Source organism: Schistocerca gregaria, chromosome 2 (genome assembly GCF_023897955.1).
Source record: "Schistocerca gregaria isolate iqSchGreg1 chromosome 2, iqSchGreg1.2, whole genome shotgun sequence".
Classification (NCBI taxonomy): domain Eukaryota; kingdom Metazoa; phylum Arthropoda; class Insecta; order Orthoptera; family Acrididae; genus Schistocerca; species Schistocerca gregaria.
In genome coordinates, this window is record NC_064921.1 from 868,552,508 (window position 1) to 868,569,317 (window position 16,810).

The window sequence follows — 16,810 nt, forward strand, 5'->3', positions numbered from 1 at the left end:
ATTCATCTCTTGGTCTCCCTCTACGATTTTTATCCTCCACGATACTCTCCAGTACTAAATTGGTGATCCCTTGATGCCTCAGAACATGGCCTACTAACCGATCCCTTCTTCTAGTCAAGTTGTGCCACAAAATCCTCTTTTCCCCAATTATGTTCAATACCTCTTCATTAGTTATGTGATCTACCCATCTAATCTTCAGCATTCTCCTGTAGCACAGCATTTCGAAAGCTTCTATTCTCTTCTTGTCCAAACTATTTATAGTCCATGTTTCACTTTCATACATGGCTACACTCCATACAAATACTTTCAGAAATGACTTCCTGACACTTAAATCTATACTCGATGTTAACATTTCTCTTCTTCAAAAACGCTTCCCTTGCCATTGCCAGTCTACATTTTATATCCTCTCTACTTCGACCATCGTCAGTTATTTTGCTCCCCAAATAGCAAAACTCATTTACTACTTTAAGTGTCTCATTTCCTGATCTAGTTCCCTCAGCATCACCCAACTTCATTCGACTACATTCCATTATCCTCGTATGGCTTCGTTGATGCTCATCTTATATCCTCCTTTCAAGGCACTGTCCATTTCGTTCAACTGCTCTTCCAAGTCCTTTACAACGTCATCGCCAAATCTTAAAGTTTTTATTTCTTCTCCATGGATTTTAACACCTACTCCGAATTTTTCTATTGTATCCTTTCTGCTTGCTCAATATACATGTTGAATAACATTGGGGAGAGGCTACAACCCTGTCTCACTCCCTTTCCAACCACTGCTTCCTTTTCATGTCCCTCGACTCTTATAACTACCATCTGGTTTCTGTACAAATTGTAAATAGCCTTTCACTACCTGTATTTTACCCCTGCCACCTTCAGAATTTGAAAGAGAGTATTCCAGTCAACATTGCCAAAAGCTTTCTCGAAGTCTACAAATGCTATAAACGTAGGTTTGCCTTTCCTTAATCTGTCTTCTAAGATAAGTCGTAGGGTCAGTATTGTCTCACATGTTCCAATATTTCTACAGAATCCAAACTGATCTTCCCTGAGGTCGGCTTCTACCAGTTTTTCCATTCGTCTGTAAAGAATTCGCGTTAGTATTTTGGAACAGTGACTTACTAAGCTGCTAATACCTGCTTTATTTGGGATTGGAATTATTAAGTTCTTCTTGAAGTCTGAGGGTATTTTGCCCTTTTTCATACATCTTGCTCACCAGATGGTAAAGTTTTGTCAGGACTGGCACTCCCAAGGCCATCAGTATTTCTAATGGAATGTTGTCTACTCCCGGGGCCTTGTTTCGACTTAAGTCTTTCAGTGCTCTGTCAAACTCTTCACGTAGTACCGAATCTCCCATTTCATCTTCATCTACATCCTCTTCCATTTCCATAATATTGTTCTCAAGTACATCCCCCTTGTAAAGACCCTCTATATACTCCTTTCAACTTCCACTTTCCCTTCTTTGCTTAGAACTGGGTTTCCATCTGAGCTCTTGATATTCATACAATGGTTCTCTTTCCTCCAAAGGTCTCTTTAACTTTCCTGTAGGCAGTATCTATCTTACCCCTATTGATATATGCCTCTACATCCTCACATTTGTCTTCTAGCCATCCCTGCTTAGCGATTTTGCACTTCCTGTCGATCTCATTTTTGAGACATTTGTATTCCTTTTTTCCTGCTTCATTAACTGCATTTATATATTTTCTCCTTTCATCAATTAAATACAATATATCTTCTATTACTCAAGGATTTCTACTAGCACTCGTCTTTTTACCTACTTGATCCTCTACAGCCTTCACTATTTCATCCCTCAAAGCTACCTATCCTTCTTCTACTGTGTTTCTTTCCCCCATTCCTGTCAATTGTTCCCTTATGCTCTCCCTGAAACTCTGTACAAGCTCTGGTTTAGTCAGTTTATCCAGGTCCCATCTCCTTAAATTCCCACCTTTTTGCAGTTTCTTCAGTTTTGATCTACAGTTCATAACCAACAGATTGTGGTCAGAGTCCACATCTGACCATGGTAATGTCTTACAATTTAAAACCTGGTTCCTAAATCTCTGTCTTAGCATTATATAATCTATATGATACCTTCTAGTTTCTCCAGGCTTCTTCTATGTACACAACATTTTTTCATGGTTCTTAAACCAAGTGTTAGCTAGGATTAAGTTATACAAAATTCTACCAGGGGGCTTCCTCTTTCATTTCTCACAAAAATGGGGCAAATGGCTCTGAGCACTATGGGACTTAACATCTGAGGTCATCAGTCCCCTAGAACTTAGAAATACTTAAACCTAACTATCCTAACGACATCACACACATCCATGCCTGAGGCAGGATTCGAACCTGTGACTATAGCAGTTTGCGTGGTTCCGCACTGAAGCACCTAGAACCGCTCGGCCTACGAGGCCGGCCCATTTCTCACCCCTTATCCATATTCACCTATTACATTTCCTTCTCTTCCTTTCCCCACTGTTGAATTCCAGTCATCCATGATTACTTCACTATCTGAATAATTTCTTATATCTCCTCATACATTTCATCACTTTCTTCATCATCTGCAGAGCTAGTTTATATATGAACATGTACTGCTGTAGTAGGTGTGTGCCTTGTGTCTATCTGGGCCACAATAATGCGTTCACTATGCTGTTTGCAGTAGCTTACTGCACTCCCATTTTTTATTCATTATTAAGCCTACTCCTGCATTATCCCTATCTGATTTTGTATTTATAACCCTTTATTCACCTGACCAGAAGTCTTGTTCCTCCTGCCACTGAACTTCACTAATTCCCACTATATCTAACTTTGCCCTTTCCATTTCCCTGTTTAAATTTTCTAACCTACCTGCCCAATTAAGGGATCTGACATTCCACGCTCCGATCCGAAAAACGATTTTTTCTTTCTTCTGATAACAACATCCTCTTGAGTAGTCCCTGCCCGGAGATCCAAATGGGGGACTATTTTGCCTCCGGAATATTTTACCCAAGAGGACGCTATCACCATTTAACCATACCGTAAAGCTGCATGCCCTTGGGAAAAATTACAGCTGTAGTTTCCCCTCTATTTCAGCCGTTCGCAGTATCAGCACAGCAAGGCCATTTTGGTTAGTGTTACAAGGCCAGATCGGTCAATCGTCCAGACTGTTGCCCCTCCAACTACTGAAAATGCTGCTGCCCCCCTTCAGGAACCACACGTTTGTCTGGCCTCTCAACAGAGACCCCTCCATTGTGGTTGCACCTACAGTACGGCTATCTGTATCAGTGAGGAACACAAGCCTCCCCACCAACGGCAAGTGCCATCGTTCAAGGGGGGGGGGGGGATACTCTTAAGCCAGGAAACTTTCAAGTACCACTTTCAAAAAAATGTGGAAAAGCAAAACCACAACATATTACCAAGCCCAATACAGTGTAGCAGAACGATTGGCATTCAAAACACTTTCCAGTCATCCCAGAATGGATAAATACAGATACTTTGTGGTTTTAAATGGAATTTTACACCATTCTTCCTGCAAAATAGTGGTAAGTTCAGCCAACAGTGATGGAGGCAGATGGTAATCACACATCCCTCTCTCCAAAGCAGACCACAAAAGCTCAATAATATTAAAATAGAGTGAATATGATAGCCAGAGAAGATGCAACAATCAATCCTCATGATCAAAAAACCAATCTGGGTGTTGCAAGCTGTGTGAACAGGGGCCTGTCATCTTGGAACACGGCATCACCACTGGGAGCTAACATCATACCATGGGATGGATCTGATTAGCCAAAATGGCAAAATCTTTGGCAGTAATGTGACCTTGCAGAGTAATCGTCTGGTCCATGGAATACCACAGTATGGCTGCCCAAATCATCGGCGAACCCTCAGCATGTTTCACTCTTAGGACCAAATGACATTCTTCCATAGCCCCATAGTCGAGGTTCATGGCTTCAGCGCCATATTTTCCTGTGGCAGGCATTTACATCACTGATGAATGGGTTTGGGATTCCAGCTCGCCCTTGCAGTTCCCTGCTTCTGGAGTTCCCTTCAGTTTGTTTTGTTACTGACAGGGTTTATGAATGCAACATTCAGCTCTGGAATCACTTTTTCAGTTGACATCCTCTTATTTTCGTTAGAATTCTCTTCAGTTACCATCTGCCATGATCAATCAACAGAAACTTTTATCTGAATTGTGACTTAGCTGATGATGTTATCCCACTTGCTCTGTGTGGGGCTTAAATCTCTGATACAGTAGATCTTGAAACACCAAACACTTTGGCTACTTCTGTTATGGAACCATCCACCACACAAGCACCAACAACATACCCATGTTCGATGTCACTTAGTTACGACATAATGTACTCATAACTACACAGAACACTGTCCTGACTGTGACTGACACTTGGAACATAATGAGAACATTGCACAGGTGCCATTCATGGTCAGATCCAAGGACACTACCTGGAGGCTTGTGTATCATCTGCATTTATGTTCAAGCATTCATTTTTCCTAGTGTTTCCATACTTTTGTCCAAGTACTGAATATTTCTCAGAAAGTTCTTTCTCAAATCATTGAAAATGTGTGATACTTCTTTGTCTAGAAATGTTCTCTTTGCCCATGCTAGTCTGCCCTTTTATGTACTCTTTGCTTCATACTTCATGTGTTATTTTGTCTCCAAGCTAGCACAATTCCTTCATTTGACTTACTTCATGATCTTGAACTTTGTTGTTGTGTTAATCATGAATTTCATTTCAGCTACTTCTCACTTCATCGTTCTCTGCCTTACTCTCAACCTACTGTGTGTGCTCATTGTTCTCAATAGACTGTTTATTGCTTTTAATAGGTACTGCAATTCTGTCTCATTTTCACGAGGATAGCAGTGCCATCACAGAATATAATCATATATATCCTTTCACTCAGAATTTTAATCCTACTTCTGAAACTTTATTTTATTTCCATAATTGATTCTGCAATGTACAGATTGAACAGGTGAGCCAAAAGAGTACTTGGTTCTTGATTGTTAATTCTTGTTGTTCCCTCTTGCATCTGGTACATATTGTATATAAAGAGTCTTTCCGTACAGTTCACACCTATTTTTTGAGAAGTTCGAAAGTCTTGCACAGTTTTACATGTTGAACACTTTTTTTCTATGAATATGTCTTGATTTTTCTTAAATCTTGCTTTCATTATCAAGTGCAATGTCATAGCTGCGTCTTTGATGCCTTTACTTTTCCGAAAATCAAACTATCATCTTACAGATCCTCAGTTTTGTTTTCCATTTTTTTGTGTGCTATTCTTGTCAGCAAATTGAATACATAAACTGTCTAGCATGTCGGCCTCTGCTATCTTTGGGTGATTTTTTCCGAGAGTCTGATGGTACATCTCCAGAATCATACACTGAAGAGCCAAATAAACTGGTATACCTGTCTAATATCGTGTACGGCCCCCAGGAGCGCGCAAAAGTGCCGCAACATGACGTGGCACGGACTCAACTAATGTCTGAAGTAGTGCTTGAGGGAATTGACATCATGAATCCTGCAGGACTGTCCATAGAGTAAGAGTAAGAGGCAGTGGACAGCTCTTCTAAACAGCGCATTGCAAGGCATCCCAGATATACTAAATAATGTTCATGTCTGGGAGTTTGGTGGCAAGCGGAAGTGTTTAAACTTGGAAAAGTGTTCCTGGAGCCACTATGTAGCAATTACGGACGTGTGGGGTGTCGCATTGTCCTGCTGGAATTGCCCAAGTCCGTCGGAATGCACAATGGACTTGAATGGATGAAGATGATAAGAAAGAATGCTTATGTACGTATCACCTGTCATATCTAGACGTATCAGGGGTCCCATATCAATCCAACTCCACACGCCCCACACCATCACAGAGCCTCCACCAGCTTGATCAGTCCCCTGCTGGCGTGCAGGATCCATGGATTCATGAGATTGTCTCCATACCCATACACGTCCATCCACTCAATACAATTTGAAACAAGACTCGTCCGGCCTGGCAACATGCTTCCAGTCATCAACAGTCCAATATCGGCGTTGACGGGGCCAGGCGAAGTATTAAGCTTTGTGTGGTGCAGCCATCAAGGGTAAATGAGTGGGCCTTCAGTTCCAAAAGCCCATACTGAAGATGTTTCTCCGAATGGTGCAGCAATTTGCGTAAGTTTTCTTGCAGGATCTTTTTCTGTCTGGAACGATGTCGTAGATTTGATTTTTTGCCAGATTCCCGATATTCACAGTACACTCCTGAAATGGTCGTACGGGATAATCTCCTCTTCATCGCTGCCTCTGAAACGCTGTGCCCCATCTCTCGTGCACTGACTATAACACCACGTTCAAAGTCACTTAAATCTTAATAACCTGCCGTTGTAGCAGCAGTAACCGATCTAACAACTGGGCCAGCCAGTTGTTGTCTAATAGAGGCATTGCTGACCGGACCGCTGTACTCTGTTTACATATATCTGACCTTGTGTACACATGTTCATACCAGTTTCTTTGGCGCTTCAGTGTATAAGAGGCAGTCAAATGAAAATGAGTCAGGAAAAAGTAACCAAACTGTTTATTATTTCAAAAGTAATCACAACATCTCATAATACATTTATCTCACTATGAGACAAGATGGTTAATGCCTTGATGGAAAAATGTTTGCAACTGCTTGTGAAGCCAAGTCTGTACCCAGGTGTTCACTTCTTCATTCAAAGCAAGTTGATGGCCATTAATGTCTTTCATCAGGGCTTCAAAAATATGGAGTTGACATGGGGAGAGTTCGAGATTGTATGGAGGATGTGCAAGGGCTTCTCAGCAAAATACCTGCAGCATTGTTGAAATAATCTTGGTAAACTGTGAGCCCATCCACATTATATTTAGTCTCGCCATCAGTTGGCTAACAAAGCTCCCACTTATGGATGAGGACAGGTGCTATCAGTTATAGAATTGGAAAGAACACTCATGGTGGAATGGTCCAGACATTGGGCAGCCATTCTGGTTCTTTTACTGCACAGTTCCTTGTGTAGTTCCCTCTGATTACAAATACGTTATTTCTTGTCGCTGTAATCAAGTTAATTTTGATAAATAATTGAATTACATTAAGTGCCATGAATATAAATTAATATTCATGAAAAGTGCATATTTTATCTGCATAAATTTACATATATTAATTAATGTGTATAAAAAATTAGTCTCAGGAAAAAACAATGAAATAAAGTTACAATATAACATATGTTGACTGACTGACAATCGACTCTCACAATTACTTTTTGGTGTGTGTGGGAATAATTTTTTGATTTTTTATTATGTTTTAGTTTATAATGAGACCATTGTCAGAAGTAGCTGTAGTGGCTTTATAGACAGACAAGTAATAATTTGGTTTATCTTTATGGTGGATTATTCTAAAAATAATAAAGTTAGCTGATCTATTTACTTACCACCAGTGCCCTTCCCCTGCGATTACCAATCTTCGTGTAATATTCTGAGATTCTTAATTTTCTCAGTTTTTCTTAACTTTTTAATTAAAACGTTAGACTGTCAACCAAATGTAACTTTTAGTTTTGAAAAATTAGGGAAGCAAAATTATCACTCATTTCTTGGAATTACACAGACTAAAAGGCCAAATTCGAAAAATATCTTATGGTAGGTAGAAATTATAATAACAATTATCTTTTTAATAAGTATTTTTTTCGAAAATGTGAAATGCTTGTAAAAAAGAGTAACTGGTTGTTTGGGGAAGAGAGCAAACAGCAAGTTTATTGGTCGTATAGGATTAGGGAAGGATGGGGAAGGCAGTCGGCCGTGCGCTTTCAAAGGAACCATCCCGGCATTTGCCTGGAGCGATTTAGGGAATGATGGCCGGACGCGGGATTAAACCGTCGTCCTTCCGAATGCGAGTCCAATGTGCTAACCACTGCGCCACCTCGCTCGGTAAAAGAGTAACTAAAGCGCTTTTAAACGAGGTACGATATTTTAAAACCATTACGTAATTGCTCATAGGAATCTTAACACCACATGATTTTTGAGAATCTGATATGTTTAGTAAGTCTCTAAACAAATCGTTTTTGGGTTTTTGAAGTTAAGTATTATGAGGGTACTCGGTGAACTATGATGTTTTATGAATGAGGCAGAGAATAAGAAATTTATTATTTTACTTGACTATAGTATATGTACACTCCTGGAAATGGAAAAAAGAACACATTGACACCGGTGTGTCAGACCCACCATACTTGCTCCGGACACTGCGAGAGGGCTGTACAAGCAATGATCACACGCACGGCACAGCGGACACACCAGGTACCGCGGTGTTGGCCGTCGAATGGCGCTAGCTGCGCAGCATTTGTGCACCGCCGCCGTCAGTGTCAGCCAGTTTGCCGTGGCATACGGAGCTCCATCGCAGTCTTTAACACTGGTAGCATGCCGCGACAGCGTGGACGTGAACCGTATGTGCAGCTGACGGACTTTGAGCGAGGGCGTATAGTGGGCATGCGGGAGGCCGGGTGGACGTACCGCCGAATTGCTCAACACGTGGGGCGTGAGGTCTCCACAGTACATCGATGTTGTCGCCAATGGTCGGCGGAAGGTGCACGTGCCCGTCGACCTGGGACCGGAACGCAGCGACGCACGGATGCACGCCAAGACCGTAGGATCCTACGCAGTGCCGTAGGGGACCGCACCGCCACTTCCCAGCAAATTAGGGACACTGTTGCTCCTGGGGTATCGGCGAGGACCATTCGCAACCGTCTCCATGGAGCTGGGCTACGGTCCCGCACACCGTTAGGCCGTCTTCCGCTCACGCCCCAACATCGTGCAGCCCGCCTCCAGTGGTGTCGCGACAGGCGTGAATGGAGGGACGAATGGAGACGTGTCGTCTTCAGCGATGAAAGTCGCTTCTGCCTTGGTGCCAATGATGGTCGTATACGTGTTTGGCACCGTGCAGGTGAGCGCCACAATCAGGACTGCATACGACCGAGGCACACAGGGCCATCACCCGGCATCATGGTGTGGGGAGTGATCTCCTACACTGGCCGTACACCTCTGGTGATCGTCGAGGGGACACTGAATAGTGCACAGTACATCCAAACCGTCATCGAACCCATCGTTCTACCATTCCTAGACCGGCAAGGGAACTTGCTGTTCCAACAGGACAATGCACGTCCGCATGTATCCCGTGCCACCCAACGTGCTCTAGAAGGTGTAAGTCAACTACCCTGGCCAGCAAGATCTCCTGATCTGTCCCCCATTGAGCATGTTTGGGACTGGATGAAGCGTCGTCTCACGCGGTCTGCACGTCCAGCACGAACGCTGGTCCAACTGAGGCGCCAGGTGGAAATGGCATGGCAAGCCGTTCCGCAGGACTACATCCAGCATCTCTACGATCGTCTCCATGGGAGAATAGCAGCCTGCATTGCTGCGAAAGGTGGATATACACTGTGCTAGTGCCGACATTGTTCATGCTCTGTTCCCTGTGTCTATGTGCCTGTGGTTCTGTCAGTGTGATCATGTGATGTATCTGACCCCAGGAATGTGTCAATAAAGTTTCCCCTTCCTGGGACAATGAATTCACGGTATTCTTATTTCAATTTCCAGGAGTGTATTACATATATAATGAAAAGAAACAATTACATATATAAGGAGTATGTAGAGTATGAAAGACTGGGCCCCTGCATGTTTGGTTACCACACTCACAGGTGTGCTTCAGAGGCCAGGCATGACTCCTGCTTTACCACAGAAAGTATTTCATCAACAGAAGATTCACCAGGCTGTTTACCACCAAGCCTCCTGCACCTGCCACAGCGTCTAGGGGCACAAGCTGTGTTGAAATGTGGTGCACAGGTTGTGGTGATAATTACATGTTCATGAGATGCAGTGCCTGCATTCTTCTGCTGTTGCTGCCTCTGAACAACAGGGTCACAGGTTCGATTTACAGCCGGATCGGGGATTTTCTCCACATGGGGACTGGGTGTTTGTGTTGTCCTCATAGTTTCATGATTATTTGCGAACAGTGGCTTGACTGGACTTGGAAAAGATGGGAAATTCGTACAAATGCTGATAAGCAAGTAGTTGAGAGCCCCACAAAGCAATTATCATCATCATCATCATCATCATCACCATCCTCTGTTTATGGGTACTTAGGTTGCTAATCAGTCCCTTCGATAATCAGTTCTGCGCTGTGCTCCATACCAACGTTTAATTATCTTCACTCAACACTTTGGATCACAGCACCTGCCACTACTGCTATCCATCAGACACATCACACACCTTCACTGGGATGACCAGCTGCTGGACATCCATCAGATGCTCCAGTACCCAGACCTGCATCTCTATGGCCCAAGAGCTCACACCCTCAAAATAAAGTACTGTGTATTAACCACACTACTTCCCAGCTTATAACCATCGTGGATCTCACCATAGTAATCACCTGCTACACATAGTCAAGATGGACTTTTGTTCTCAAGTGTGGACTGTCATTCTCTGAAGCTTTACTGAGTTTATTTCAAGGTTAATAAACAAAGAGCAGTTTGCAATTTGTGATTTTAGTCTCTTTCAGACACACTCAGCTAAGAATACTAGCATGGTTTCATGATGTGAGTGACACTTGGATTCTCACTACTCTTCTGCCACATGATTCAGTGACAACAAGATGGTTTTGGGTTACAGTGGTCTTCCCTCATCCTCCATATTTTACAGTGGTGATGAGGCCAGATCTCCCAGATGTGACTCAGAGTTCATGTGGATTATCATTATGGTGCGTGCTCAAGATTAGACTCTCTGCTCAAGGTTCGCTGGTTGCAACGCCAGCTTCTGGTCTCATCTGTCACCCAGCTCCTGCTCTCCTTCACACGGAGTCTGATGCTGCCATGCTGTGTCGTATTCCATCTGGATGATGCAACCAGTCCAGCCCTCTTCCTGAGCATGGTGGTGCCTGGAGAGACAGGGATAATGAGGCCACTTCTTCATGTGCATTTCCGTGTTTTCTGATCTGTCTAATTTCGTTTATGCTCGAGTAGAGTTTTGTTTTTTCTCAATTGATCATGTGTTTTTCAAACAAATGTATTTTTGCTGGAGTACTAGTTTGGCTTGAGGGGGTAGTGTCTTCATGTTATTGTGTAGTGTTAGTCTGTATTCAAATCATCCTACAGCGCGAGTATGTCTACCTGTATAGTGGACATAGGCTGGTATCCCTAACTCTGTCCATTGCATGATTATCTCTGATTTGGTAGGCGTTCATTTTCCTATTGGTTTTCACATTTCTCAGAAGATGTAAGTTCTTGGTAATGTTCTCTTTCCAGTGTGGTTTTTGGGTGGTCCATTCATGTGTTGTTCCAATATTTGTTGTCTTCCTTGATGCTGTTGGCCTGAATTCCTTTCAGTTGTTCCTTAGTGTCTTTCTCATTTTTCTGTGTACCATGTCTATTCAATGGTCAGCGCTATTGTTGCCTCAGGCCCTTCCATTCTGGGAGTCAGGCAATTCTGGACCTGCTATGGAGAGTCTCTAAGCTCAATCAGGTTCTCCAGTGTTTCCCACAGTGTTTCAGTGGGCGTGATCAAGACCATTGTTCAGACGGGGCATCCAGGGGTTTTGTGCATCGGGAGCTGGGGCACCTTCCATCACGCTTGTCTGCCATGTTATCGTGTCATGTCACACTCCATTCTTGTTCACAGAGTTCTCCATCAAAACCCCACCGGTATGGGGTCAGCCCCTGCACAAGATTTCATCAGACTGAGACCTTCTTCTCATTGGCCCTCTCATGAATGGACCTCCTGTCCTTGCCATGTCCTGTCTATGCCGACACCCATTTTCTCGCCATCCCTGTCATGGCCAGCCCTCCAGTTATCACTGGCCCTGTCACAGATGGCTCTCATAACGCTGTGGCTGGTTCCACCTCTGCTGCTCTCACCAATGCCGCTGCTGCTGCGTCTTTAGCAATCACAGCGACCAATCCAACCACCCCTATGGCGCCCATGTGGCCATCGATGCAGCTGCCTCTGCTGTTGTCACTCGCCTTATCTCGTCCAGCTCTCTCAAAGTCGTTCCTAGCTGTTGGTGCTGCAATCTCCACCACCCCTTCCTCCACAGTTATCCTATAGCTGACCTGACCTTTTCTACTGATCCCACTGGTCCTGTTGTGTATTCTTCCACGTCCGGGTTTGCGAATTCTTGGAAGCGCCGCCACCAGCGCTGACTATGCCTGCCTTCCACTACGTTGACATGGCATGCTTCTTTTGTCAGGATCAATTTCTTGTGTTCATTGACTAATTCTCCTGTTGGTGCTGCGCTTCTTGGACATGGTTGTAGTATCTCTCTTAAGGGGGAAATAGTGTGTATATGCAGGGCTCGACCAATGCATTTTGGCATCACAGTCATGGATGTGCTTCATGGCTGCCAAGCCTTCTGCAGCTACCACAACATCTGGGTGTGCAAGACGCTCTGATATGTGGCGCACAGGTCATGGTAATAAGTGCTGCAGTTGCAGGCACCTATTTCTGTCCACGTGGTCAAGCACCAAGTGACACTGCACCTGTATTCTTCCACTGAATGGTTCCTAGGTCGCTGCTCAGCCCCTCAACATGCAGTTCCACTCTGGGCTCCAGACTGACCATCAGCCACTTTAGGTCTACCCTCCAGACCACACCCCTGCTGCTGCTTCTACACATCAGACAATGTTATCTCACACATTGACCAGAAGCATCAGCTCCTGGATGTCCATCAGCCACTCCCACTCCTGGACCTGTGACTTGATGGTTCATGAGTTCACAGTCTCATAGCAGAGTGCTGATCATCCGCAGTATCTCCCAGTTTATCGCCACTTCTGACCATCTTGTTAGGCGTCTCCTACACATAATGAAGATGACCTTTTCGGTTGTACTCAAGAATGGACTATCATTCTCTGAAGCTGTACGTCAAAGACGTGTTATTGCAATATGTGACTCAGTCTCCACCAGTCACACCACTCGCCTAAGGATACTTCACAGCAGAATAGGCATTTCAGTCATTCAATCATCCCCCTCCCCCCAATTCATGAACAACCTAAAAGAAAAAAAAGTCTATGCAAAACATGAAGTGCGTTTACACTGGGAGTAAACAGTATAAGCTTCCAAATTTATACAGATGGTACACCTCGGTATGCTTGACAAACAAGTCTAATGAAATATCTTCGTATCATGTTCTTTGTTGTATTGTTCCTAAAAGATAGGCATTTGTAGGGGGATAGTAGACACATTTCTGTTTACATTGTCAACTAACGGCACACGACCTTGCTTGTGTATTACCAACATCGGCACAGATGTGAGAGGAAGGTAACGGATGAACCAGAGCAATATTCGTTTTCTGTAAACAATGAATTAAACACTACCAGTCTTTTCTCTTATGCAACATTATTATAACGGAGTTCATGGTAGTAAAGAAAAGCTAACATCAAGTTAAATGTGTTTCCCTTCGTACAAAATCAACCAATTACAATGTAGTTTGTTGTGCATTAATTACAATCAACCCTTTCCACTTTTTAAAACAATTTCTACAACAGTGCCGTAACGAAAATGAAACCCACATTACTTTGTTTCCTGTTACACCAGTAGGCCTACTGCAAAAGTGTCCAGGACGCATGCTTCTTTACAGCAAACCCAGTTTTGTAACACTCATTAACACACGTGTACATTTGCGTTTATGGTACTGGCAGCATCGAAAATCCTTTGGGTAAGTTTGTCCACATTATTTACTGGCTGAGTGTAAATAAGTTCCTTTATACGGCCTCAAAATTAAAAATCCAGTGGATTTAAATTAGGACTGCGTGCTGGCCATCAACACGGACCAAAACGTTGTATGCATTGTCCTGGAAATCGTATATTCAAAAACCTTCGTACCCTGTGACCAATGTGGGGTGGAGCAGTATCGTGGGGGGATCACATGTTATGACGTATGGCTGACAGAATACTTTCTAATAGAGTTGGTAGCAGTGTCTCCTCTAGAAAGGTTCGGCAGTTGTTACCAGTCAATCGTGCAGGCAAAACCTAAGGCCCAACAATGTAATCATCGACTATACCCACCCATAAATTTACGAAAAGTGGCGCTGAAAATTTGTTGTAACTACTTGGCGCGGATTGTGTACATTCCACATGTGCATGCTATGGAAATTAGTTACTCCGTCGTGAGCGAAATACGCTTCATCTGCGACAAGTACTTTGTTTACAAAATCATGCTGCGCGCTTTGAAACAAAAACTTTTCTGAGAATTCTCGCCACGGAGGGAAATATTGCTCTTCCAACTTTTGTACGCGTTGAATGGTAGGGCCGCAGACGCTCCTCTTTCAAAGTGCGACGACGACAGTGAGCGATACACCCACTTGGAGGGTAATGCTTCTGGTACTCTCACTAGGATCTTCGTGAATACGGTCCAGAATTTGTTCCTCAGCTTCCAACGGATGTTATTCGTGTTGTGGGTCTGTCTTCGGTGTTGGTAGTTAAGAGACAGTATCTCTCAATCTATGCAAATTAAATATATATTCGTAAACTGTATTCTGTCACGATTGATTTAATAATAAAAAGAAAAGATGTCAGTTGCGACAATGTGTTTCGCATACCGAATTAAATGTAAAAAGGTGAAGATAACCACTGTACTTTGTTAAAATGAATTGCAAAATATTTGAGTAAAAGCACAGGATTATGATGAAAGAAATCTTTGGTGAACAGCAACAAACGTCGACTGTGCAGGAAGTCCTCGTTGTGTGAAGCGTTCCCGATAAATTCGTACAGCTGCTCTCTCGACACCTTTTGCTCTCCATAAATTAAATGAATATCGCATAGTTCAGTGATAGTAAATGTCTTGTCCATCCTAACGTTTAACAGAGTAACAATAACGTCTGCACCGGTAACTTGAGGACTGCCAACGATTTGTGTATTACAGTGACTCAACCACGCAGGCTGGTGTTGCCTATGTGTTTGCGATTCACACTCACGATGTCAATACGTGGAGCGGTAAATAAGACGAGCTGATTGCTTACATTAGTGTACCTGTGTCTAGGGCGGGTGGAGCAGCCACCACGTAGTGTTTTGATCCTGTTTAATGAAATCTCCCAGTCTATTGTGCATAATGCTTTCACAAGTCGCATCTAATCCATGTGCGCTGTCCAGTGTCTACTTTTCCAAAAACACTGTTCCGAAATGAACTTTTTTTTCTGGGGCAGCCGTAGGAAATGTACAAACATGTTACTAGACATTTTAAATAAATTACTTGTGTTCTACTAACACGATGTTTTTGCCAGCTTGTACCATTTGCACCCTGTATACCATGCAGTCACATTAACTTGGCCACCTGTCAAAAACCTCTGCGGACCACTTTGAGACATGCAGGAAGAGAGTCAATGAGATTCTGGAAAGTACTGACAGGGATGTGGAGTTGTACCGGCTGCAGCGCCATGGCAAGCTGCGCTAGATTTCTCTGCTGAGGATCCATACTGTGAAAGCCTGTTTGAGGTGGCCCACATATTCTAGATTGAGTTTAAATCTGGGGAGTTTGGCAGGCACGGGAGTATGCTAAGCTCATCCTGATGCTCTTCAAAAAATGCACGTACACTGTGAGGTGTGTGACATATTGCAGCGCCCTGCTGCTAGATGCCATTATCTGAGGAAAAACAAACTCCCCGACGATAGATGCATACTTGTATTGATCCATTGTACCTTCCAGAATGATGAAAACATTCCCAGACTACAACATTCCCTCCTTTGGTCTGGACCCCTCTGATAGTTGTTGCATGGTATCTGTTTTCAGACGTTTCACACCGTACATGCCAATGGCCATCTGTAGGCCACTCATCGCCAATCATTGTAGGTTCGGAGGGCCATACTGGCCTGCACATTCCAGTCTTCGTCGCCAACAAAGAGCTGTCAGCATGAGTGAAGGACTAGGGGCTGCTGCAGAGGTCGATACACAGCAACATTCACTGAATGGTCATTGAGGAGACACTGTTGGTAGCCCCTTGGTTAAGCTGGGAGTTCAGCTGCTCAGTGGTTGCATATCTACGTATTTGCCTGTACACATCTCTTTAACCGTTAGTCATCCCAGTTATCTATGGCCTGCGGTGCACCACAGTTACTTTGGCTACCGTTTTGGCAAGTACCGTTTTGCCATGCATGATATATTTTTCGATGTCCCTCCAACACACTTTATATACCTACAACTGTTTGTGCTGCTACCTGCCGCCTGTGTGTGGTTATTGTTCATCGATATCGAACATAGACAGAAGTCACATAAATGTGACTGGAACATGCTATATATAACTATACATAATAAATTGCCTAACAAATATTTTTTATAGAATATGAGATTTTCTTGCTAAATTTTAACTTCTGAATTATATATCCATTTGGACTTCTAGCCAGCAGTCATTACACTTTAACACAAAAAGTATGTGCCAAGCCAATCATCTTACTACAACAAACAAAGTACAAATTTTCAAAAGAGAAAAATGACACTGTTATGTAAAGAAGCTGAAATAGCATGATCTTATTAGTAATTTACATCAATTTATCCTATAAACAAAGAATTTTTTAAAACTGTCAAATTTTCAAAAATTTTGTAATATAATCTTTTTTTTCTTTCCTTTTTGAAAAGTCCTTCCTATAAACATTTGAATCAATTTACTTCAGAACATAATTGTTGTAAGAAAAAGACACTAAATTTTCATTTGAATCTCAAACATTGTGCATCTCTTCTGTGGTCCCTGTATTCTTTTAATCTCCACTGTCCAGAAGCTTTGGTCTGGCAACTCCCTTATTTCTCAGAGTCCAAGACATTATAAGTCCTCAGAGTTTGTTGCTTAAACAGTGGATACTCCAGGTTGGAATATCAACAATTT